Genomic DNA, 23,421 nt, shown 5'->3' with positions numbered 1-23,421 from the left:
AGCCAACAGGGTGGGGGCCCCCACAGAGGAGCCCCCTCGGAGTCGGAGGCAGCATGTGGCCTGTGGAGCTGTACCCGTGTCCAGGCCCGGGGCGGTGTCCGGGTTTCGGGACTGGGACGGTCGCGGGGAATGATGCACCCGCACGTGAGGGGCAGGACTGGGGCGCTGCCAGGCCGACCAGGAGGGCTGTTCCCGCCACCGCCGCGCTGGCCTCCCCTCCCTTTGCTTGAAGACGGCGACGTGGGCCCGGCGTGGCTGTGGGCGGCCACGGTCGGCACGGAGGCCCCCACGCAGGGTGGCCACGGTGTGAAGCGGGCCGTCCACCTGGCTCTGCCCACGTTTGTAAAAACAAAGAACCCACTCTGCTGGGTCCGTAAAGCAGCCGTAACCCCTGCGATCTGCACACGTGGAGCAGGACGCGGTAGCAAAGGAAGTCCTGCCTGTCTCGTTTCATCGCGCACTGAACCTCATGCTAAACCTGTGCCCGCCCGGCTGCTTCCTGGCACAGGTGCTGGCCAAGCCCGGGGGCGCCGGGTCGCGGGAGGCCGAGGGAAGGGGGGTCCCGGCCTCGCAGGTCGGCGTGGGCCCCCCCCCCCCCCCCCCCCGCCGACTTCGTTTCCATCCCCCTTCCTTCCTGCCGGCCTCTCCTCGTCCTGAGTTCAGCACCGCGTCTCGGCCTGGTGGCTGCCTTCCCACATCCCCGGCCGTCTTGGGTCCCGCGTGTCTGTTTTTACGTTTCTAAGCAAGCTCTCAGAAACGTCTCTCCTGTGTCATTCCGCGATCTTCCGAAGAACTCAGACCCTGACGAGCACTTCGTGTGTTGTGGGAACCCCACACGGTTTTCTTAAATGTCAAGCGCGTAAGCAGAGATGTTCAGGTCTTACAAACCCTCACTCTGGACAGGACACCGCCTGTGGAGCAGAGATCCGCAAAGGCACGGTCAGGCCGTTCCTCTCCCCCCCCCCCCCCGCCACCCCAGACCATCCACCATCCCCCGACCCTCTGCCGTCCCCCACCCCGGACCCTCCGCTATTCCCCTACGGATCCTCGGCTGTCCCTGCCCCCACCCACGCTCTCTGCAGTCTCTCCCCACCCTCGGCTCTCCTGCATGTGCAAGGCCTCACTGTGCTCAGCAGTTGCCCCCCACCAGGCCCCTTGAGTGTGTCCACGCCCAGAGCTCACCCCAGCTCAGTTCCTGGGTGTTGCTGCAGTAACACCAACACCTTCCCCTCCTGAGGGTCCCTTGCAGGGTCCAGTACACCCACAGTTCTGACTGGTGCCCTGCCTCCCAGCTGCAGGCCTGGCTCCGGACCTAAGGGCCAGATGTGCCGGGAGCAGCATGGGTGTGAGACGGCCCCCGAGGACGACAGGAGGGCTGACGGCTCAGCCCTCCATTCACGCCCACAGCAGGCACCCCTGCCCCCACCATCCCAGCTGGGCCTCCAGCCCCACCCCCAGGTAGGGGGCAGTCCCGTGCACAGCATCAGGAGATGTGGGTTTGCTCACGGCCCCACCACGTTCTAGATGCGTGACATTCTAGATGCGTGGGTTCTCCTGCCGTGTCGTCGGGGAACACGTGGAGGGACGTCGCCGACTGTGAGATGCGAAGCACAGTGCCCGTTGGTCCTCGGAGGCCATGCAGAGAGCTGTCCGGAAAGGACCCGGTAGACAGGCCAGCTGCCCCTCGTCCAGGCTGCCAGACTTGGACCCACACGCTGCCTTTCCCCACCTGGAGACCACTCTGAGCCTCGGTCTCATCGTCTGTGAGTCAGGAGTCAGAGCTAAGAGAGCTCACAACCACGAGCCCCCGTAGTGCTTGACATGGGGGCACCAGCAGCATCCCTGAGGACCCACCCTGAGGTTCAGGGTTTTGTCCAGAATTGTGTTTTCAAGCAGTGAGCCCTTAGCAGACAGAAGCTGCCCATCAGGGCCCATGTTAGCCCCACAGGGCCCCCATCTCTGCCTTCCCCTGGGGGTCCCCTCACCCTGCACACCAGCACTTGGGCCCTGCCCCTGGTCAGATCGGCCCACCCCCCAACAGAGCCGCAATGTGTTCACAGCCGCCTCCTCCGGGAGGGCTTCCGGTGTTCCCCAGAGGTGGGAACTGTCTTCAACTTACACCGTTCAGGACACATGTCGCTTTCTGTTGCTTGGTCATTATGTAGGTGACTTTTATTCCTTTACACAAGCTGTTCTTCAGGGACAGGAACCGTCCTATATCGGGGTCCCCAGAGAGCCTGCCCCACCCTTACCCCTGGGAGGCCTCAAGTGCGGTGTAGGTATGGACAAGCCAGGAGCTCCCCACCCAGGCCCCCACCCCGGATCTCGGCATGCAGCCTCTTTGGTTGGGCTCGCACGCTGGATTGTAGACTCCTTACTACCCAGGGTCCAGGGTCCAGGACACGCCCAGCAGGTGCACGGCCCCCGGCCAGGACCCGGTGCCCGAGGCACTTGCCAATGCTGTTGGGGTGCGTGGAGCCTTTCTGGTGGCTTTGCCACGTCCTGGAAGCTCGGACTCCTGGCTCCCCCCACCCAGCCTGCAAGCCACCGCCCCTCGCGCCCACCCCACCCCCCCCCACCCCCCATAGCACTGGGAGGCAGGAGCTGTTTCTGCTCTCTGTCCGTGGAAGTCTGGGGGTGCTTCCAATGAGTCCCGTGTCCCTCTCCAAAGAGCCAGGGACGCAGGACAGAGCCGGTCCCTGACGTCTAGGCAAGCCCCCCCGACTCTGCCCCCAGGAATCCCCCCCCAATCCCGTGGCACCCCTGGGACAGGCGGGTCAGCTGCAGCCGCCGCTGGACAGAGCGAGAGAGCCAGAACCGGAGGTTAGGGTTCCCTTCAGAGAGCGCTCATGCCCCGGGGCCTCAGGGCCTGGGTGTTGGGGGGGGGCAGGGGGAGGAAGAGGGGAGCCCGGCCATGCCTCCATGGGCTTGGGGGGGGCTGTCCCGGGAACCAGAGGCTAGGAGCACGCGTGCGCACGTGTGACGGGCACACGCACAGGGCTGCCCCTGCCCAGACCTCCAGCAGGGTGTGTGGGGCAGCCTGGTCTCTCCTTGGGCCTCTTGTGGGTCCCTGCCAGGCAGGGGCCTGCCCAGCCCCTGGTGGACCCGCCCCGGTCCCAGCTTCCCGCCTCCTTGTCCCTGCGTCCCGGCGTTCACACGCTGGCCAGCCTCCCCCAGAGCCCGGCTTTTCTGAGGACGCTGGCCTTCCTTTTGCTGTGTCCAGCCCTGTCACCCCCTTGGTGCCTGCTGCCGTACGGGCGCCAACAGGTGGGTGGGATTTTGTCTTTCTTGTCCCAGCTCATCAGGAAAAACTGGAAGCCGTGTGGGGTGGACTGAAGGGGTCTGAGCCAGCTCGGGGCCCCAGGCTCACACTTCCCGCCCTCCGCTTACCTCTCTCCCTTCAGGGCAGGGCTGCAAGTCCCCAGCATCCTGGTGGGGGCCCCGGTCCTGCCTCCTCCACCCCGGGCCCATCCCTGGAGCCCTTCGTAGGTCTCCCTGAGGGGCCTTTCCCACAGTTCTGCAGGTGAGGCCCACCGCACCCCGGCCAGCTGGTGCTCCCGGGCTCCCTGACGTGGCAGTGAGGGCCCCAGCCCCCACCCCCAGTGTCAGCCGCCTCTCACACGGCCACAGGCATCTGCCGCTCGGGACCCGTGCATGTCCGTGTGGGGCCTTCCCGGGAGCTCACAGGCTGCCCAACGGGAGGGGCCGGGTGAGGGGTGCATCCTCTGGGCCGGCTCAGCCCTCTGCCCCCGGACACCTCCCCACCCTCCCGAGGTGCCGGCCCCCCGCACCGGCTGCCGTGCCTCGGGCAGTGCCCGGCCGGGGCTTGCACTCCACGGTGGCCCTGTCCTCCCTCTGCGCCTCCACTGGCAGAAAGTGCTGGGCTGCGGGGAGCGGAGGGCCCCAGAGCGTGGCGGTATCCGCAGACCGTCTGGACGGGTGTGTGCGTTCGCTTGCTCGGCCGCAGTCCTCCCGGACACTCGAAACGCGGAGCCTCTGAGCTTCTCCGGGGTGGGTGCTCTCGGGCCCTGGGGGGCCCCAAAGAAGGTGCGTCTGGAGCTGCCGAGCCTGTGAGGACGTCTCTAAGCAGGGTCTGGGCGTGGCTGCCGGTGAAGTACCTGCTGCCTCTGCCTGGTTACGGCTCAGGGACGGGAGGCCCCGTCCCATCCATCCCATCCGCTGCTCGTCTGCCTGCTTGGCCTGGCGCGTGCGGGCTGTGCACTGCGGACAGACGGTCGGATGGGGAGAATGCGCGAGAAGCCACGTGGAAGGGAGACGGCAGACTGACCGCGTGCGGATCCTCACTGCCTTCCGGGGACCCAGCCAGAGGCAGCCCCTGCCCAGCACTGCCCCGGGACCCAAGGGGACAGGAGGTGCCCTGGAGCCCTCATGCTTGGCGGGGCCACCGCACCCCGCGGGACTCGGTTTCCCCACCCACAGTGAGGAGCTTGACCTGGATGCGCCCCGGGGTCAGAAGGGCTCCGCCAGCGAGCTCAGCCTTGGCTGGGGCAGCAAGGAAGGGTTCCCTGTGAGCCGGTGGTCCTAAGTGAGAGATGCTGCGGGACGGAGACCAGCCGGAGAGACGGGCCGACCCGCCGACCCTCACGCGGCCTTGGGGGCCCTGCCCCGGGGGCCTGAGCGCAGACTCACGCGGCGCTGGCGCGATCAGGCTGGAGGGGGATCGCAGAAAGCTGCAGTCTCCTGGCCCCTTTGGCTTATTTTATTTTATTTTCCCAGAGATGATCTTTCAGGCAGGAAGGGGGCTGAAGGCAGAGTTAGAAATAGCTGAGCGCCGTTCCGGCTGAGCGGGCTCTGCAGATGTGCGCCGGCATGATTGAGGGTTCGGGCTCACCCCACGCGCTCTGCTCCAGAAGACGCGGCGCCCGGCGGCCCGGCCCTTGCTGCCGCGTGGGTGGGAGCTGCCTGCCCCCGGGGGCCGCCACTCCGAGGACAGGCAGGCACTCGGCCCGGAACTCGGCCCAGCGGGGCCCGGCCGCCCTCCCCGCCCCCGCCCCCGCGCCAGAGGAGAAGTGGGCCTCGCCGCGCCGGCAGCAGTGGGGGCGCCCGTGGCGCCCACAGGTGCGTGCGAGTCTCCGGGACCTCCGGAGGCCTGCTCTCTGGGCCTGTCATTCTGTCTGGCTGTGGTTCACGAGCTCTCCTGCCCTCCCTCCTGACGACCAGCCGGGGCGAGCCCCCCGTCCCAAGAGGGAGACCGGGCGGGTATGACGGTGGCTGAGTCTCGGCGCCCGGCCCCCGTGTGAGTGCCCTTGGGACACGGCTGCGGACGCGGGAGTCCTCTCTGCCGGCCCCGGGGATCGCCCTCGGGCCAGCAGGCAAGGCGGGGGACACCACTTCCAGCACCAGGGAGCAGCTCGAGGGCAGGGGAGACGCGTGCGTGTAAACCCGTAAACCGTGGCGCGGTGAGCACAGGTCGCGCCGGCTCAGTATCTGGCTGCTGCACATCCTCGGAAAGTTCCAGAGTTCCTGCTCTCACTGCAGCGAGTACTCGGGGGACACGGTGACTCCAAGCCCCCTGTGTCCACCTGGCTCGTCCCTGGAAGGGACTTGGTATACGACTACCACCACACCTGCACTGCCCTCCTGGCCGTTCTGTCCCCCAGTGTCTCCGACCACTGTCCCCACCCCCCCTCACACGCCATGGCCCTTGCGGACCCGGCAGTGGGCGGGGCCGTGTTGACCCGGACCGAGGCCCGTGCAGGCCGTGCAGCCCCGCAAAGGAGCTTGCCCCTGGGCTGCCCGTGGCTGCCGCCTTCTCTCCTCATAAACAAGTGAGCGGGTCGGCCCCGTGGCCCCGTCACCCACGGAGCGCAGGCTTGTTCCGCCCCACCGGGCCCCACTGGCACCAGTGCCCGGGACTCTTGTCTGACGGGCACAGACAGGCCACCAGCCTCCCGTGGAGTACTGAGCCCAGAGCAGTTGTTGTGGGGCAGCAGGGGTGGGCAGGGCCAGGGGCCGGATGGGGGAGAGGCAGGCTGCCCTGTGCAGAGGCGGGACGGTCGGGCCAAGCAAGACAGAGGATGTGGACCAGACTGCAGTGAGGAGACAAGCTCGTGCCTCAGGGCGACGTCCCAGTGGCGTCATCTCGCTGGCACGGGGCTGGGGAGCCTTGCGGTTGCCGTGGCAACAGCTCCTGGTCGGAGGAGGAAGAAGAGGGGTTCCGGGAGCCGCAGTTTCCCCCCAGGTCCCAGGGACAGCTCCACCGGTCAGGTGTTGCCCCAGAACCGGACGTGACAGCATGGTCCCACGTGGCCCGTGGGACACCCGTGTTGTGGCTTCCTGGGGTTTTTCTGAGCGCGCCTGGCCTGCCTGGCTCTCGGAGCCGTGCACGTGAGCTTCCAGGCCCGCGAGAAGTGCCCTTCTCCCCGCGACAGAGTCGGAATAGAGGGTGTTTGGGGGCAAACCGAGAGCAGGCCCAGACAGGGCAGGTGGCGGGTGGCCCTACGTGGAGCCCTGCAGGGGACCCGTGGCCAGGTCCTCAGCAGGGGCTTTGTCCACACACTGGGACTTCGTGTCAGGAGAGCGGCTGCCCAGAGGCCAGATAAGGGACATTCCTCCCCCTCCGTCCTGCTGGGGGCCCCCACCCTGTCACCCCGTCATCTGTCCGGATCCCTTGTGTCGGGTCCAGTGGTTGATGGCAGTTCCTGGGAGGAGCGGGCCTGTGCATCTTCTGGCGGATGCAAGCCATTCCCCGCTGTGCTGTCTTCAGGGGCAGCGTTCCCGGGTCCTGTCGGTAGGAGAGAGCAGGGTGAGGGGCAGGCCGGCAGGCCCCAGGACCCCAGTGCTGTCACCCCCCACAGGAACGTCCTGCCAGGTCTGCTCAGGCCCGTCGGACACGGGGCAGGCACAGCCTGGCTGGGATTCACCGCGGCTCTCCTCTCCCCAGCAGTGTGGGCCGCCCGCCCTCCCACATCAACCCCTAACCCCCCGCCCTGCCAGCATGCCCCTGGGGCGCCCCTTGGCCTAGACCAGGCCGCTCTCTGATGTGCTTTGGATCGAAACGAGTCGCGCCGCGTCTGGGCTGAGGCGTAGGCGGCGTGCGTGAGGACCCACGGCCTGTCCGGTGAAGCCACGTGCAGGCCTCCCTGTGGGCCGGGGCGCTGGTGGGGCCGTGACCCCGAGGCGTGGGCTTCGGGTTTGAGACTTTGACCGGAGTCTGCCCCTGCCAAACAGATCGGCAGGCGTTCCTGCCCTGCCGGCAGCTGCCCACAGCTCTGGGCGGCCGAGGAACGCGGGGTCTCTTGGCTACTGACCGGCCCACCGAGACCGGCCAGTGCATTTAAGTCCCAGAGCTGCCTCCTGGTGGCCACAGCACTTTGCACCCCCGCCCCCGGGCTAGTCTCCCCAGAGGTGGCCTTGTGGCTGGTGGAGCGGAGCATCAACTGCAGGCGGCTGGCTGGCTGCCGGGGGGCAGGCGGGCATCCCTCCAGCCTGACCGTGGGCCTGAGTGTCGGGGGGCACCCAGGCCGGCCCGAGGGGCAGGGCCTACACACCCTCTCTGCTACTGTGGCTTCGTCCTGACCTTCACAGGACGGTCGAGCCTCTGGGGTCCTCGGCCCTCCTTTGGTGTCACCCCTGCATTTATGTGTGTGGGACAGGCATCCTGCGAGGGGCACTGATCCTCCGGTCACTTCCAGTCAGATGCCGGATCTCAGGGTTGGAGTGTCGGTTTCAAGTTGAGGAACAGGGAAGGAAAGGGGTTTGTTCTGTTTTCTCCCCAAATACCGGACCCGAGGGCACTCGGAATTTGCCGGTTGAACCTGGCCTTCCGTCCCTGCTGCCTGCCTGGGGGCACTGCTGCCCCCGCTGGGTACTGTGGTCTGGCCCCCAGGGCCACCAGCCAGCGAGGCCGGGAAGGGACTTCCTCTGGCTTGGACAGGGCTCCCTGGGCCTCCTGGAAGGAGTGTCGGGAACCTTCCGGTCCCCACGCAGACTGCCCAGGAGAAGCCACAGCATCTCTCACCGCCCCCTGAATGAGGGGCCGCCCCTTGGGCTTCCAGGGACCCTTCCGGCCCCGGCCTCGTCCCTGCTCTGTGAGGGCTGAGGGAGGATGGTGGGCGAGCCTGGGTCCATGAGACCCCGCCAGGAGGTGGAGAGCCCACAGGGCTCCCGTGTCGGGAGTCAGGGGGTGAGGCTGTGAGGTTTCTCCCCCTCCCCTGACTGGCCGTCGGGGCCGCGCACGGGCTCGTGTGGGAAGAAGCCTGCTCCGGGAGCACTCCCATCTCCTGCTGTAACAACAGGGCCCAGACACACACCTTAATTTGAATTTTCTTTTTTGGGGGTCCTCTGAATTTCAAATGGAGCTGCTTTGAACTCACGCTGGCTTCTAAACGTCTCTCGTTTTGTCAGCTGAACAGGCGCGGGAATCGGGGTAGCCCAGAGTGTTCCCTGAGCCCCCTCTGCCCAGATACGCTTGCCCTCTGAGCCTCGCGTGGGAGAGGCCGGGCTTGTGCGTATCCGGAGGGCGCCCCAGGCAGAGCCACTGCTTGCCGCTGTTTGCTGGGCCCTCCTGGGGTAGGGGGTCTGGAGGTAGGATTGGACAGCAGCGGGGATCCCAGGACACAGCCCCCAGCTCAGGATAAGGAAAGGTTCACCAGCGTCAGATGGAAACAGAGCCGTGCCCCTTAAGGGGGGAGGGGGTTGCACGTCCGGAGAGCCCGCAAGGCTAGCGGTCTTACCTCGGTGCTGTGAACGTGAAGTTTTCTTACCTTGGGCTGATTTCTAGATATTCTTTGTGCCTGTTCTGCTGTGGTTCACGGGGCGTCTTGGATCTGTGGTTTTATAGTTGACCGGAATTGGATCATCCAGGCTGTCATTTCTTCCAATACCGTTTCTATGTCCCTCCCCTCTTTTCTGGGGCTCCCGTGACACACATTTAAGGTCACTTGGCTTCATCCTGCTGGTCACTGATGCTGTGTGTGTCTGTCTTCCATGCTTCCTTTTGGATGCTCTCTGTCGCCCCCTCTTCAAGTTCACTGACCTGCTCTTTGGGGGGTTTTCATGTGCTGTTCATCTCTGATGGGTTTTTCTTCTCAGATCCCTTTTTCTGGCAGGCAAGTCCGTCAGCTGGCCCTTGCGAGGCTTGTTTTTAAGCGCTGGCAGGGCTGGTCAAGACTGCTTTTATTCTAGGACTAAACTCTGCTGCTGAGATGTAACCCTTCCGGGGTCTCTGGTAAATACCCTGGGCACCTGCTGCAAACTCCTGGGTGTCTGCTGTCCCAGAGCCCCCGCTCGGCTCCGTCCTGGGGACCTGTGTCCCAGAGCCCCCTCTCGGCTCCGTCCTGGGGACCTGTGTCCCAGAGCCCCCTCTCGGCTCCGTCCTGGGGACCTGTGTCCCAGAGCCCCCTCTCGGCTCCGTCCTGGGGACCTGTGTCCCAGAGCCCCCTCTCGGCTCCGTCCTGGGGACCTGTGTCCCAGAGCCCCCTCTCGGCTCCGTCCTGGGGACCTGTGTCCCAGAGCCCCCTCTCGGCTCCGTCCTGGGGACCTGTGTCCCAGAGCCCCCTCTCGGCTCCGTCCTGGGGACCTGTGTCCCAGAGCCCCCTCTCGGCTCCGTCCTGGGGACCTGTGTCCCAGAGCCCCCTCTCGGCCTTGTCCTGGGGACCTGTGTCCCAGAGCCCCCTCTCGGCTCCGTCCTGGGGACCTGTGTCCCAGAGCCCCCTCTCGGCTCCGTCCTGGGGACCTGTGTCCCAGAGCCCCCTCTCGGCCTTGTCCTGGGGACCTGTGTCCCAGAGCCCCCTCTCGGCTCCGTCCTGGGGACCTGTGTCCCAGAGCCCCCGCTCGGCTCCGTCCTGGGGACCTGTGTCCCAGAGCCCCTGCTCGGCTCCGTCCTGGGGACCTGTGTCCCAGAGCCCCCTCTCGGCTCTGTCCTGGGGACCTGTGTCCCAGAGCCCCCGCTCGGCTCCGTCCTGGGGACCTGTGTCCCAGAGCCCCCTCTCGGCTCCGTCCTGGGGACCTGTGTCCCAGAGCCCCCGCTCGGCTCCGTCCTGGGGACCTGTGTCCCAGAGCCCCCTCTCGGCTCCGTCCTGGGGACCTGTGTCCCAGAGCCCCCTCTCGGCTCTGTCCTGGGGACCTGTGTCCCAGAGCCCCCTCTCGGCCTTGTCCTGGGGACCTGTGTCCCAGAGCCCCCTCTCGGCTCCGTCCTGGGGACCTGTGTCCCAGAGCCCCCTCTCGGCTCCGTCCTGGGGACCTGTGTCCCAGAGCCCCCTCTCGGCTCCGTCCTGGGGACCTGTGTCCCAGAGCCCCCTCTCGGCCTTGTCCTGGGGACCTGTGTCCCAGAGCCCCCTCTCGGCTCCGTCCTGGGGACCTGTGTCCCAGAGCCCCCTCTCGGCTCTGTCCTGGGGACCTGTGTCCCAGAGCCCCCGCTCGGCTCCGTCCTGGGGACCTGTGTCCCAGAGCCCCCGCTCGGCTCTGTCCTGGGGACCTGTGTCCCAGAGCCCCCTCTCGGCCTTGTCCTGGGGACCTGTGTCCCAGAGCCCCCTCTCGGCTCCGTCCTGGGGACCTGTGTCCCAGAGCCCCCTCTCGGCTCTGTCCTGGGGACCTGTGTCCCAGAGCCCCCTCTCGGCTCCGTCCTGGGGACCTGTGTCCCAGAGCCCCCTCTCGGCTCCGTCCTGGGGACCTGTGTCCCAGAGCCCCCTCTCGGCTCCGTCCTGGGGACCTGTGTCCCAGAGCCCCCTCTCGGCTCCGTCCTGGGGACCTGTGTCCCAGAGCCCCCTCTCGGCTCCGTCCTGGGGACCTGTGTCCCAGAGCCCCCTCTCGGCTCCGTCCTGGGGACCTGTGTCCCAGAGCCCCCGCTCGGCTCCGTCCTGGGGACCTGTGTCCCAGAGCCCCCTCTCGGCTCCGTCCTGGGGACCTGTGTCCCAGAGCCCCCTCTCGGCTCCGTCCTGGGGACCTGTGTCCCAGAGCCCCCTCTCGGCTCCGTCCTGGGGACCTGTGTCCCAGAGCCCCCTCTCGGCCTTGTCCTGGGGACCTGTGTCCCAGAGCCCCCTCTCGGCTCTGTCCTGGGGACCTGTGTCCCAGAGCCCCCTCTCGGCCTTGTCCTGGGGACCTGTGTCCCAGAGCCCCCTCTCGGCTCCGTCCTGGGGACCTGTGTCCCAGAGCCCCCGCTCGGCTCCGTCCTGGGGACCTGTGTCCCAGAGCCCCCTCTCGGCTCTGTCCTGGGGACCTGTGTCCCAGAGCCCCCTCTCGGCCTTGTCCTGGGGACCTGTGTCCCAGAGCCCCCTCTCGGCTCCGTCCTGGGGACCTGTGTCCCAGAGCCCCCTCTCGGCTCCGTCCTGGGGACCTGTGTCCCAGAGCCCCCTCTCGGCTCCGTCCTGGGGACCTGTGTCCCAGAGCCCCCTCTCGGCTCCGTCCTGGGGACCTGTGTCCCAGAGCCCCCTCTCGGCTCCGTCCTGGGGACCTGTGTCCCAGAGCCCCCTCTCGGCTCCGTCCTGGGGACCTGTGTCCCAGAGCCCCCTCTCGGCTCCGTCCTGGGGACCTGTGTCCCAGAGCCCCCTCTCGGCTCCGTCCTGGGGACCTGTGTCCCAGAGCCCCCTCTCGGCTCCGTCCTGGGGACCTGTGTCCCAGAGCCCCCTCTCGGCTCCGTCCTGGGGACCTGTGTCCCAGAGCCCCCTCTCGGCCTTGTCCTGGGGACCTGTGTCCCAGAGCCCCCTCTCGGCTCCGTCCTGGGGACCTGTGTCCCAGAGCCCCCTCTCGGCTCTGTCCTGGGGACCTGTGTCCCAGAGCCCCCTCTCGGCTCCGTCCTGGGGACCTGTGTCCCAGAGCCCCCTCTCGGCCTTGTCCTGGGGACCTGTGTCCCAGAGCCCCCTCTCGGCTCCGTCCTGGGGACCTGTGTCCCAGAGCCCCCTCTCAGCCTTGTCCTGGGGACCTGTGTCCCAGAGCCCCCTCTCGGCTCCGTCCTGGGGACCTGTGTCCCAGAGCCCCCCGCTCGGCTCCGTCCTGTGCAGGACTGCCCGCCAGCCTGAGCCTCATGGGCTCACCTCCTGTGTCTCTTCCTCGGGGATCACCGTAGCCGCCTGCCCAGCGTGTGCGAACACTTAACCGTGTGTGTTTTGTCCATCGTGTCGGTCATTAATGACACGGAGGCAGGTCTGGTCCCGGTTTATACGTTCGAAGAAGAGCACTCAGCCCACACTGGGGGGCCCCGGGGGCCCCCGTGACCCCCGAAAGCATTCAGGAGATGTGGTCTGTGTCAGCATGGATCCCCGGGCAGAGGTCACAGGCCTCTCACTTTCCCAGAAGCGCCACGGCCCTGGGTGTGCCCCAGGACGGGCAGAGGTGGGACGGCCCCTCCCCCTCACGAGTGGCTTCCTACCCCGTGCCCGTGCTGTGGGGGGGGGGTCCTTGTGTGTGTGCGGATGGGGCTCTGAGCTCCTGGGAGCAGCAGCCAGTCCTTCCCCCAGACCCCCGTGTGACTGGCCGGCAAGGGGAATAGCGGCCCTTGGTCTTCAGGTTTGTTTCCACCCGTTGCCGTCCTCAGGTTCGTCGCGGAAAGTTTTAAGCGTTTGTGAAAGCAGACGGTGTCGAGAATCCCCACGTGCCCACCGAAGCCCTCCCTGCTGCCCCGATTATTCTGAAGCAGCTCACGCGCACCGGGCGAGCGTGTGAGCGTTTTGGCGTTAACCCGCATCATCACCGTGGGGTGGGTTCGGGTTGGTGGACATGGGAGGGCATCGCGGCCTGGTGGCAGGTCCCGGCGCCAGGTGTCGGGCAGCGTGCGGGTCCCGGAGCCCTGGGGGTGGGTGGCGGCCGGCAGGGCGCTGGCGTGCAGGCGACCCTGAGGCCTCGACGCTCACCACAGCCAGGCGGCGTGTCACGGGGCTGGGTTTTTACCGGATAAGCCTGTGTTACGGACACCGCGGACGGTCAGCGAGGCCGCCACAGCCGATGGCACGGGCCAGGCGGCTCCACGCGTCCTCCTGCGGCCTGTCCTCCGTGCGTGTACCGGGCAGGGGCAGAGTGGGTCCCTGCTGCCTCTCCCTCTCACGAGGACACCCGTTCCTGGTGGACTGGGGTCCTGCCCCATGACCTCATTTTATCTTAATTTTCTCCGTCACGGCTACACCCCTAAACACAGTGCGCGAGTCTGGGGGACACGGGCCGGCCGGCTTGTAACGCTGGCTCTGCCGGCATCTTGCTTGTTCCACTCAGCGTGTCAGATACTCGTACGCGGCCGTGCGTGTATGTGGACCGCGTGCCCACGGGCACATGTAATCAATCATACGTGACCGGGATCTGTCATGCCTGCTGGGGGCTTTCCTAGAGCGGGTTCTTCTCTCCTCGAGCCTTCTGGCACTTGGCTCCCCCCGTCCCCGTGCGGGGACGCACCTGCCCTGTGCCCACACCCCACTGAGACCGGAATCTGAGGAGCCAGGGAGGTCACAGAGCTGTGGCTCCGACGTGCCCACAAAACCCCCAGACTGAGCTGTCAGTGGTGTTTCCGGCCCAGAGGAAGGGTGGCCTGTCCGCCAGGCAAAGGGATGTTTTCTCCTTGGTCTGCCGGCCCCTGCCCCCCACGAGCCCGCAGCCTCGGCCGTGAGCACAGACCCCAGTGCGGGCACGGACAGGCTCGTCCTGCTGTTCGGAGCTGGGGTGTGGGAAGGCCGGGCGGAGGACAGGGGGGCGGGGAGCTGCTCGTTAGCAGCCTCCGGCTAGGGCGGGGACCTGGGTCACTGGACGCCTGGACTTGCCCAGCCCCCACTGCAGGGGAGGCGGGGGGGCCGGGGCCCCAGAGCCCCGTGGCAGCCCCGGCAGGATGCAGGCTGCTTGGTTCTCGGGACAGGGGCTGCGGGGTCCGGAGCGCTCGCCCCTCCCCCTGCCCCTGGCCAGGAGATGATCGCTCTTCGCAGCTCGACGCTGGGGCCCGCCAGGCGTTCGATGAGCAGCCGCTGTCCCTGGGTGATGTTGATCTGTGAGAGCAGCTCGGTACCCTTCCCGGTCTTTAAGGGAACCGCACTCAGCCCGCACGCTGCGCAGACACTTGGATCGTTAAGATCAGGGGGCCAGCCCCTCCACCTCCCCACCCCCGCCCCCAACCGAGATGCTCTGGCCATGCGAAGGGTGCCTCGTGCAGGCACCACTCCCACAGCCGCGGTCTGCCCGCCGGCCACGTCTGCTGTCCGTGGGCAGGGGATGCTGAGGCCTGTCCTCCACCCGCCAGCCGAGGGTGCTGAGGGTCAGCCGGAGCCCTGACCCCAGATGAGGAGGGGGAGTAGGATCCACCCAGGTGCTGAGGCGGCAGGGGTCTTGTGCAGCTGGGAGGCCGGAGGCCGCTCCGAGGCCGCCGCGGGCCGTACGCCCGCTGGGCCGGGCTGAAGGAGCCCTAAAAAACCACCCCTGCACTTGATCTCGGCAGGGCATTTCCCCCCGAGCCCCGCTGGCGACGGGCCCAGCTGTGAATTGGGAATCGATGCCGGTTCGACCTCCGGCCACCGCGAGGCTGGCTCTGTGGATTCCCGCTGCCGTAAAGCCTCCACCCCTCACCCACCCCTGGGACAGGCCGGGGGGCGCCGCCGCGGTGGGGCAGAGCCTCGTGTTGGCCACATGCCGGGGTGTTGGTCAAGGCGCACGGGACGCCTGGGCCGGAGGTCGGCCTGTGCTGAAGACGGCCCGCCGTGGCTCGTGTCTCTGTTTCTCTCACGCCTGCCGGTGTTTGGAGACCTTTCTCCCGTTTTCCAGCCGACCTCCTGGGCAGCCCAGGGCGGACAAGGGCCGGGGGGTGCCAGCTGGCTTTACGGGGGACGAGAGGGGCGGCTTCCTGCCCTGGGTGATCGGTCCCCCCAGGGCAGCCTGGTCTGTGTCCGCATCCCCTCTCCAGACTCCGGTGCCCGCCCCTTGTCCCGTGCTCCTGACGCTTTGGAGGCGGGACCGGGACCCCCACCTGCTTCCCGATCCCTCTTGGCGAGGTGTTTCTCCCTGCCTTCCCAGCTTCGGGGGGAGGGCATAGCAGCACGAAGGGGAGGAGGGGCCAGGGAGCCTGGACCCTGGCACCGGCTCCACCCCGGTCTGGGCGGGATGGACGGCAGAGGCTCGGCTCCCTCCGGGTCTGCCCCGGGCCTCTGTCCAGCGGCCTCCACCCCAGCACCCTCGGGAGCCACGTTTCCTTACCCGCCTCCCAAGGAGCGGTGTATGAGGAGCGTTTGAAGAGAGGAGGGGACGTGTGCCCACTGTGTGTCCGGTAACCCATCCTCTGGAGACCTCGCCCCCCGTGGCCCGTGCTGACTAGAGGCACAGCCCCGTGGCCAGGCAGCAGCCAGTCTACTCTCCTGGCCTCTGGAGTCAGAGCTTCCTTACAGGGCTTTTCTCGGATGCAGAGCGGGGGCCCCGGGTGGGGATAGAAGCCACCAGCGGGGTAGGCCTCAGCCCTGTCCCGATGAAGGTGCCCACTGTGCCCGTCCTGACCCCTGACCGGGCCGGCAGGACATCCCCACGGTGGCAGCCGCCTCACCGCCATGAGCTCCCAGACGCGGGGGCGGAGGGGCACCCCATCTGGGTGCTGGGTGAGTCCTCTCCCCACATCAGGCAGGCCTGAGGGACAGGGGTCTCCTCGGCAGCCGTCTTGGACCCCCTTTCCTCACCGTCTGCTTCGTCCCAGGTGTGGGGCTGACCCCGCGCTCCGGCAGCCTGTGCCCTGGACTACGTCCCGTGGCCTCGCCTGCCTGGCTTCCCTGTTCCCCCGGGGCCCCCCCGCCAGCTCACTGTCCCACGGCACGGCCTGTCCCAGGACCTCCCTCCTCAAAGCCACCAGGGCTGGTCCGAGGACGCACACGCCCAAAGCGGCCCCCGCCCTCTCCACCGGTGCCTGTGGGGGTCCTGCGGATCGCCTTCCGTCCCCCCACGTCCCCGCCGGCTCGCTGCATTTCTCCGGCACCTGACACCTTCCCAGGTGAGCGTCACCTGCACACCTGTTCCTCCACCCGGGCAAGTCCCCGCGTGTCTGCGCGCTCCCAGCCTTCCCGACGGCCGCTGGGGACTCCGAAGCTGCCGGTCGGGGGCGAAGGTGGGGCCACATCTTCTTCCAAGCTCCAGCCTCCGGATGCTCCTGCACCAGGTGCCCTGGAGCCCTAAGGACCAGGGGACGTTGGCGTGGGCCTTCTGGGGCCACACGTAGCACGAGTTCCTCCAGACGGGGCCCCCGCGGCCCGGAGCCACCCCCGCGGCGAGGCGTGGAGCCCAGGTGGTGCCTGCTAGAAGGCTGGGAGGAGAGACTGCCCGCCAGGAGCAGGAGGCTGGCCGGACCTCGGCGCCCTCCCCGGCAGCAGGGCACGACCGCCTGAGCCTGACCATGCACCCGCGCGCTCACCTGCAGCTACCCGAGGCTGGGGTTTCAGTGGAGGGACGCCCAGGGTGATGAGGGCTGCCCACCGTGACGCTAGGACCCCCGGCCAGGCGGCCGAGTGTTCCCTGACCCGGCTGGAACTGCAGGGTGGTGGGTTTCAGAGACCTGTGCCACGAAGCTTCGGACGCGTGCGCGTCGCGATCAGCCTTAGCGCTGACGCGCGTGGGGCGGTCTGGTGCACGGTCCAGCCGCCGCCGTCCCTCTTCTGGCTGGAGGTCAGCAGGGCCGCAGCAAGGTGTCTGAGGCTCGACCCGCCAAGGGTAGGTTACGTGTGGGCGCCACCAGGGGGCGGGAGGTGGGTCGGGCAATCGGCTGCCAGCCCTCGAGCCGGCCGCCCCCCTCGGCTTCTGCATCCCTTGAGGGGGCGGCCCGGTGGCGCCCAGTTTGGGTCTGTGAGTAAGGGTCCAGCACGGCAGCAGGTGAACGTGGGACTGACCTACTGAGTCCCCCCTCCCCCACTCCTGGGAGTTTGAGGGCACACCCCAGGTTAGGATAGGGTCACGTTCGGTCACGTCACTGTTTCCAGCGTGGGGTGTGAGCCCTGTGACGAAGGTGGGGGAGGGGACCCCAGGGCGGCCGACATGTGCCAGCCCTGTGCCAGGGCTCTGGCCCTCGGGAGCAAGGCCCTGCTGTCCCCTTGAGCAAGAGGGCAGGGCTGCGGCCGGTAGGGGGAGTCACGGGCACTGGAAGGCAGAGGACACCTTCAGGTTCCCTGCCTGCGTCCACACACTGCAGTCACGACCCCACGGCCGGGCGGCAGCACGTGGAGGCCACTGAGGCTGGCGGAGGGCCCTCCCACGGCGGGAGGGGTAAGGAGCGCCCCGGGGTTTCTTCTGTAGCGGCACCGACCCCCCTTCATGGCCTCCGGGCACCTCCATGCTGTGAATTGGCGGGGGGAAGTGGGGGGGGAGCGTGTCAGTCCAGAGCGGACACGGTGCCACCGAGGCGGACGTCCGTGCCACTTTAGCCAGTCGCTGTTTTGGGGACCTTTTGTCCACCCCCGACTGGCTGCACCAGCACCCCTTGGGCGCCTGTCACGGGTGCAGGGTGTCGGCCACCGTGGCCTCCCGGATCAGAACCTCCTGCACCCACGACCCCTGAGGGCTCGGTGCACAGCTGAGGCCCTGTGGCCGAGTGTCCCTGCCAGACACCCGTCTGCATGCAGGGGGAGGGGGGGCGTCCCCAGCACACTGAGGGGTGCGGGTTTCTCCCGTGAGCACGGCGCGCCCCAACTCGGGTCTCATCCGCGGTCCCGGCGCAAAGTGCTGCTTCAGCTCCTGGCTCCGCCAGCGTGGCCGTCAGCACTTCTGCAGGCTCTCTGCGCAAACACAGGTGGGCTGCGCCTGGCGGCAGGCTCCTCGGGGTTCCTCCGGGAACCCCCCGGCCGGGCCCGAGAGGTGCAAAGTGGGGGTGCGGGCGGCACGGGCGGGGCCTCGCCGAGGAGGCGCCTTCGGCGCCAGTCAGCGAGGGCAAGCGGGGTCAGAGTCCAAAGAGGCCCGGATGGCCCTCGGAGTCCCAGCGATAGGGAGGGGGCTTGAGAGAGGACTCTAGAAGGTTCTGACCAACCATGGCCGGGAAGAGGTGGGTCTGTGGGCCCAGTTCCTCTGACTCAAGCACGGCCTCGGCCAGATTGAGAGAATCCGGAAAGGCGCGTGGGCCCGCCTCCTGCACCTCCAGGCCTCCCAGCGTGAAGGACGTGGGCCCGGAGGGCCTCCCAGCAAGTGTCGTTCCTCGCCACATGACGGTGTCTTCACCATGCGGTTCTTATCCGGGCAGCACCTCCTACGCGTGTCGTAATCCGTCCTCAGTAAGCGATGGGAGCTCCTTTGCACTGGATCCCACCGGGCCCAGCCCCCCGTCCCTTGGCCTCCTTCCCACGGCCATCTTGCCCTTCCTTCCCTGCCGCAGTGCCCGCGATGAGCTCCCGCAGGGGCCGCAGGGTCGCAGTCAGGGCTCCCCAGGGGAGGTGGGCTGGGGGCCGGGGGTTAGAGGGGTGCTGCACAGTGGAGGCCACACGCCTGAGGTCCTGGGGGAGGTGGGCTGGGGGCCGGGGCGAGGGGCCCGCACAGTGGAGGCCACACGCCCGGAGTCCTGCTACAGTGTAGGTGACGGCTAGCAGGTGCTGAGGGAGCAGGTGGGCGGGCGCTGTGCGGAGGGTGCTCTGCCCGTGTGCAGCCACCCCCCATGCCCCGGCCTTTGTGTCCCGCCAGCTGCAGCCTCGGCCAGCCCGGGTGCCCTGTTCGCGCCCACCCCTGCCGGGGGTCCCCGAGGGCCCCGCGTGGGCACGCTACCCGTCGTGGGTGCTGTCATGCCACTGGGCTGCCCGTGGGTCACCAGGACCCTGGCTCAGAAGCACCTGCTCGCCGCGTGCAGGCAGGAGACTGACGTGACGCAGAGGCCCCGCTGCGTCTCCCCGCGGCCTCCGTGTCTGTCGATGCCGGGTCTCCGAGGCAGCCGGTCCTGATTAACTGTGCAAACTTAATTAGTTCGCATCAAAGTTTGCAGAGGGCGTTCCTCGGGGAGCTGGCGCGAGCGGCCTCCAATTGCAGGAGGACCGGATTCCTCGCTGAGGTGGTGATACTAACAGTGAGCACCTTCTCAGGGTGTCCGTCCTCCCCGCGTCCTGACGAGATCCGTCTTTCTGTCTGGTCTTCCCTCCCCTGCACCGCTGTACGTAATATTAAAGCAATTTTTCCTGGGGAGACGGGAGGAAGCAGGCAGGGCGTTCTGAGACCCGGGGACCCAGGGTGGCGGGAGGACAGCTGCCTGGCTGTGGGGGCGTCTCCCCATCTCACCGTCACATCGGCTGCGCCGCCGGGGTCCTGGGGTGTGGCCGGGGGGCTGCTTGTTGCTGGCTACACGCGTGATGGGACTGTGCTTGGCCTCAGCCACCGGGCAGCCTGGTCACTCGTTCCATGGCCCTCACCCCGTGCTGGTCTGGAAGAGTCTGATGCCGCCCCAGGGATCCGTCTCACGTGGGTGACATCTTACGGCCTTGGCCCCTCTCTCACCTGCCCTGTCCCCCTGGGCCTGAGGCCCCCGGCTCACTTCTCCACAGGCTGGTGCGGCCTCTGGGGCACCGCCACCACTGGGCAGGTCTCCCCTGTCCACCATGCCCACAGCTTCCAGGAAGTTGGCTGTGGCGACCCGTGTCGTGTTGGCCCAAGTGGCACAGGGAGGCAGGGCTTCGGGGGGCCTCTGTCTTCCAGTGGCCTCCTGTCCGGCCTCCCTTCCTGCACCCCTTCCGTAAGGGCTGTGTTAACGTGCCCTCCAGAGGACAGAGAGCACACCCCCAGGTGCGTGACCACCTGCCAGGGCGCTCCCCGTAGTCCCGGCAAGGCAGCTGGCGCCAGAGTGCCAGGACGCGTCCCTCCCCCCCTGCCCCGGTTCCCCCCCAGCCGCTTCTGAGCCGTCTGTCTTTCTGGCACATTTGCTGCTTCTCTGCCCGTCCCAGCCACGTGCGCGGAGTGGCAGCTGGCAGTGCACCTCCGAACTGGGGCCCAGGGGTTCGGGGAGACTCTTGAGCCGAGCCCTGGTCCCCGCTAGGGCAGTCACCGCTGCCCGGGCCTGAGGTCCCGCGGCGGGTACGCCCGATGCACGCCCGGCTGACCCCAGCTTCCCCACGTGGGGCTCAGGACCTTCCCCTTACCCAGCCTGGGGTCTGTTTACACTGTAAACTGTAGGAAGCGCCTCCGGGGTTAGAAGGGGCTGGTCCCTCGGAGAGCGTGCCAGGCTGGGGTTCACGAACTTTGTGCGGGACCAGCCAGCGACTGTTGTGGGCCTTAGAGGCCGTGCAGTCTCTCGTCGCGATGGTCTGCTGTGCCCGAGTCAGGCACAGGCAGCCACAGATGGATATGTAACTGACTGGCCATGGCTGCGTGCCAATAAAACTTTATTTACAAGACACAGAAGGTGGGTTTGACCCAAGAGCCATGGTTTTGCTGACCCCTGTTCCAGAAGACGGGTCTGTTTGTAGCACTGACCCCAGCAACTTCCTCAAGTTCATGTGTGTGTCCAGCCTCCGCTCCTCCCACACGTCCCCCCAACACTGCCGTCAAGGGTCACTGGCCACTGGGCTCCCCCTGGATGCACCAAGTATGTGCTGCCTCAGGACCTTCGCACCTACCTCTCCCGCTTCCTGCGGCCCCTCAGAGCCACATGCCTCGTTCTCTCTGCCTCATTCAGGGCTCTGTTCAAGGGTTACCTTGTGGATGGGCCTTGTATGACCGTCTATGTGGAAGAAAACCCACTGCCTCTCCAGGGGCCTCCCCTGCTTCCTTTTTTTGACGTTGTTTTACTTAGAGTCCGTAAGCTCTATAAGAGCAGCGATTTTGTCTAATTTATTTCCAGTTGTGTTTTTGGCAGCTAGAAGAGCGCTTGCCACATGACAGGCATTCAGTAAACGTTGGAGGGGTGGGTGGGTGGGTAGATGAGTGGGCAGGCGGATGGATGGACGGACACACAGGTGGTGATTGGATGGTTGAGTGGGGGGACAGACGGACAGATGGTAGGTGGGTGGATGGATGGACAGAAAGATGGTGGGTGGACAGGTGGGCAGATGGTGGGTGTGTGGGTGAAGAACGAATGAATGAATGAACGAACGAATGAATGAATGAGGAAGCAGTTAATCCTCTCTGGAGGCTCTGGGAGGATTCACAGGAGAAGCAGACTTCGAGGTGGCTCTTGGAGGACGAGAAGGGCCTCACTGGGAGCAGGTCACACAGGCAGAGGACCGAGCGCACGCAAAGGCGTGAGACAGGAGAGCGTGGGACGCGTGTGGGGACCACGTGGCTGGAGGGTGCGGGGCGTGGCATTTCTGCCTGTGGCATTGGCCTGTGTCAGGGGCAGCGGGAGCTGAGGGGACGGCGGGTGGCCTTCCGGTGGCCTCAGGGTGCGGGGAGGCGGCAGCACGGCGGAGCCTCCGTCGAGCGCACAGGCCCGGCCGGCCGAGCTCCTCGGCTCCCTGGGTGCGTTTCTCGTGTCCTCCCAGAGGGCCCCGAGGCGGACGCCGTTCCTGGTGTGTCAGGGAGGGACAAAGGCCCCAAGAGGGCTCGCTGCCGGAGAAGATTCGGGGCCGGGCTGCCAGCCGCGGGGAGCGCGTCCCCCTCAGGGCCAGGCCAGCCGCGCCGCTTAGCGTCCGCTCCCGCCTGAGGTCCCCACAGCTGCCCCAGCCTCGTGCGCCACCTCACGCGGGACGGGTCGGCACCCGAGCCTGGTCGGCTCCAGAGCGGGCGGGGAGGCCGTGTGGGTCTGGTCTCGGGGTGCCGCTGCTCGCCACCCCAGGACCCTGGCATCTGCAGAGACACGTCCCCGCGGCCGCCCCCTCTCACGCAGGGCGCCACTGTCCTGGTGCCAGCACGCCGACTGCGGTGCCCAGGGACCCGGCGCGTGGCTCCGGGATCCCTGCTGCTGGTGATGGGCGCTCTGGCAATGACTTCCTGGCTCTGAGCCTGACCCCATGGTGAGGAAAATCAGGTTGAAATTAAGTCAGATTTCAAATGTTAAACCAACCAATTAAAAAAAGCAATCACATAGAAACACGCATTTTTCAAAACGCAGTTGTCTACTCTGTCATAATTAACGGCCCCAGCGGCCCCAGGACACGTCCCGGCCCCCGGCAGGTGCCGAGCGGGAGGAGGTGCGGGTCTACGGGCCGGCGGGGCGCCCGCCCCCTGAGTGCTCCCCCAGGTCAGGCGCCTGCACCCCGAAGACCCCCTCTGTGAGTACCAGGCTCCCCTCCTTTCCCGACGCCCACCCCTACTCCTTCCCGCCCCTGTACCCGGACCCCGCCCCGTGCTGGGTGCCTGACGACACAGAGGGCAGTCGGTGACAGCGGAGCTGGGGCCGTGGACTACCGTGGGGCGGGACGCAGCCCCTCCTGGGGTGCCAGCCAGCGCAGTGCAGCCGGAGCCTGGAGTCAGGAGGCCCGCGCCAGAATTCCAGCCCACGCCCTGCCTGCACCCTGGGGGCGGTGGGGGCTGGCCCAGGTCCTCAGGCCGCCCGCAGCTCCACGACTCAGCACGAGCTGCACCGAGCTCTTGTCCCGTGGCTTCTCCCCTTGCCGCTCCCAGGCTCTCGGGAGCCTCCCCCCAAGGCGCCAGCCAGGCCGCTATGACAGCCCCGCGGAGACCCGCCGGCCGCGGCGGGAGGGGACCTCACTTGTACCCAGCTCAGAAAGGAGGGTGAAGACCCGCCGTGCCTTCCGACCAGGCCCCGAGGGAGCCTCCCAGGTGCCCAGAACAGGAGGCCTCGGTGAGCGTTTTTTGGATGAATTCCAGCCATACTGTGTGCGTGTTGCCCACCTTCCGCGGGTTCCCGGGGCTTCCCACCACTGCCCGGCCCCCCCGCGTTGGCCCCGGGCTCAGCTTCAGGAAGCCCATCTTCCCACTGTTGCCGTGCGGTTCTGTGGGCCGACAGGATGCCCGGGGAGGCGGGTTTCGGTCCAGTGACACGTGAAGGTGGCCCTGTGAGGCGGTGAGCTCCCCGTCAGGGTATTGCTCAAGTGGGGTCACCAGCCTTAGCAGAAGGCGGCTGTCTGACCAGACGGCATCTGAGGTCCCTTGTGTCTCAGGGCCCCCGTGAGCCTGGAGCCCCCACCCACATGCCCCCCTTAGGCTACACTTCCTTGGGCTCTCGGCCTAAATGCTGCCTTCCCAGGGGCTGGGTCTCCGCGAGCATTGTTGACTGGTCCCGCCCCATGCCGCCACAGCAGGTCCTCGTGTCCTTTGCCACCCTCTGCCTCCCGCTGTGGTCTGGCGAGTACTCGGGGCGCTGGTGCAGGGGGGACACGTGCGAGCGCGTGAACGAGCGGTTGTGTGAACGAGTGAATGGATGGGTGAGCGAATGAACGAGTGAGTGAACGGGCCAGTGTGAACGGGCAGGTGAGCAGGCAGGGGGCCGGGCGGGCGGGCGGGCGGGCCGGTGAACCAGTTTGCATGCACGGCCGCCAGGGGGGTTGGCCGCCTCTGGAGGGTGCTGCTGGGGCAGGCCTGGCCGCCTGCGCCTAGAGGGGTCACCTGGGTGATGGCGGGGGCGGAGTTGGAGCCCAGTCATCCAGAGGCCACTGGAGA

The 23,421-nt window shown here is 67.4% G+C and overlaps 1 protein-coding gene across 11 annotated transcripts in view; it reads left to right on the top strand.

Moving 5' to 3' along the window:
- The window catches only part of MAD1L1 (mitotic arrest deficient 1 like 1), a 324,285-nt gene that overhangs the window by 283,316 nt on the left and 17,548 nt on the right, over window positions 1-23,421 (top strand). The gene's annotated exons all lie outside the window — the stretch shown is intronic.

The sequence above is a fragment of the Leopardus geoffroyi genome, chromosome E3 (assembly GCF_018350155.1).
Source record: "Leopardus geoffroyi isolate Oge1 chromosome E3, O.geoffroyi_Oge1_pat1.0, whole genome shotgun sequence".
Taxonomy (NCBI): Eukaryota; Metazoa; Chordata; class Mammalia; order Carnivora; family Felidae; genus Leopardus; species Leopardus geoffroyi.
This window is presented reverse-complemented; position numbering and strand designations above follow the sequence as displayed.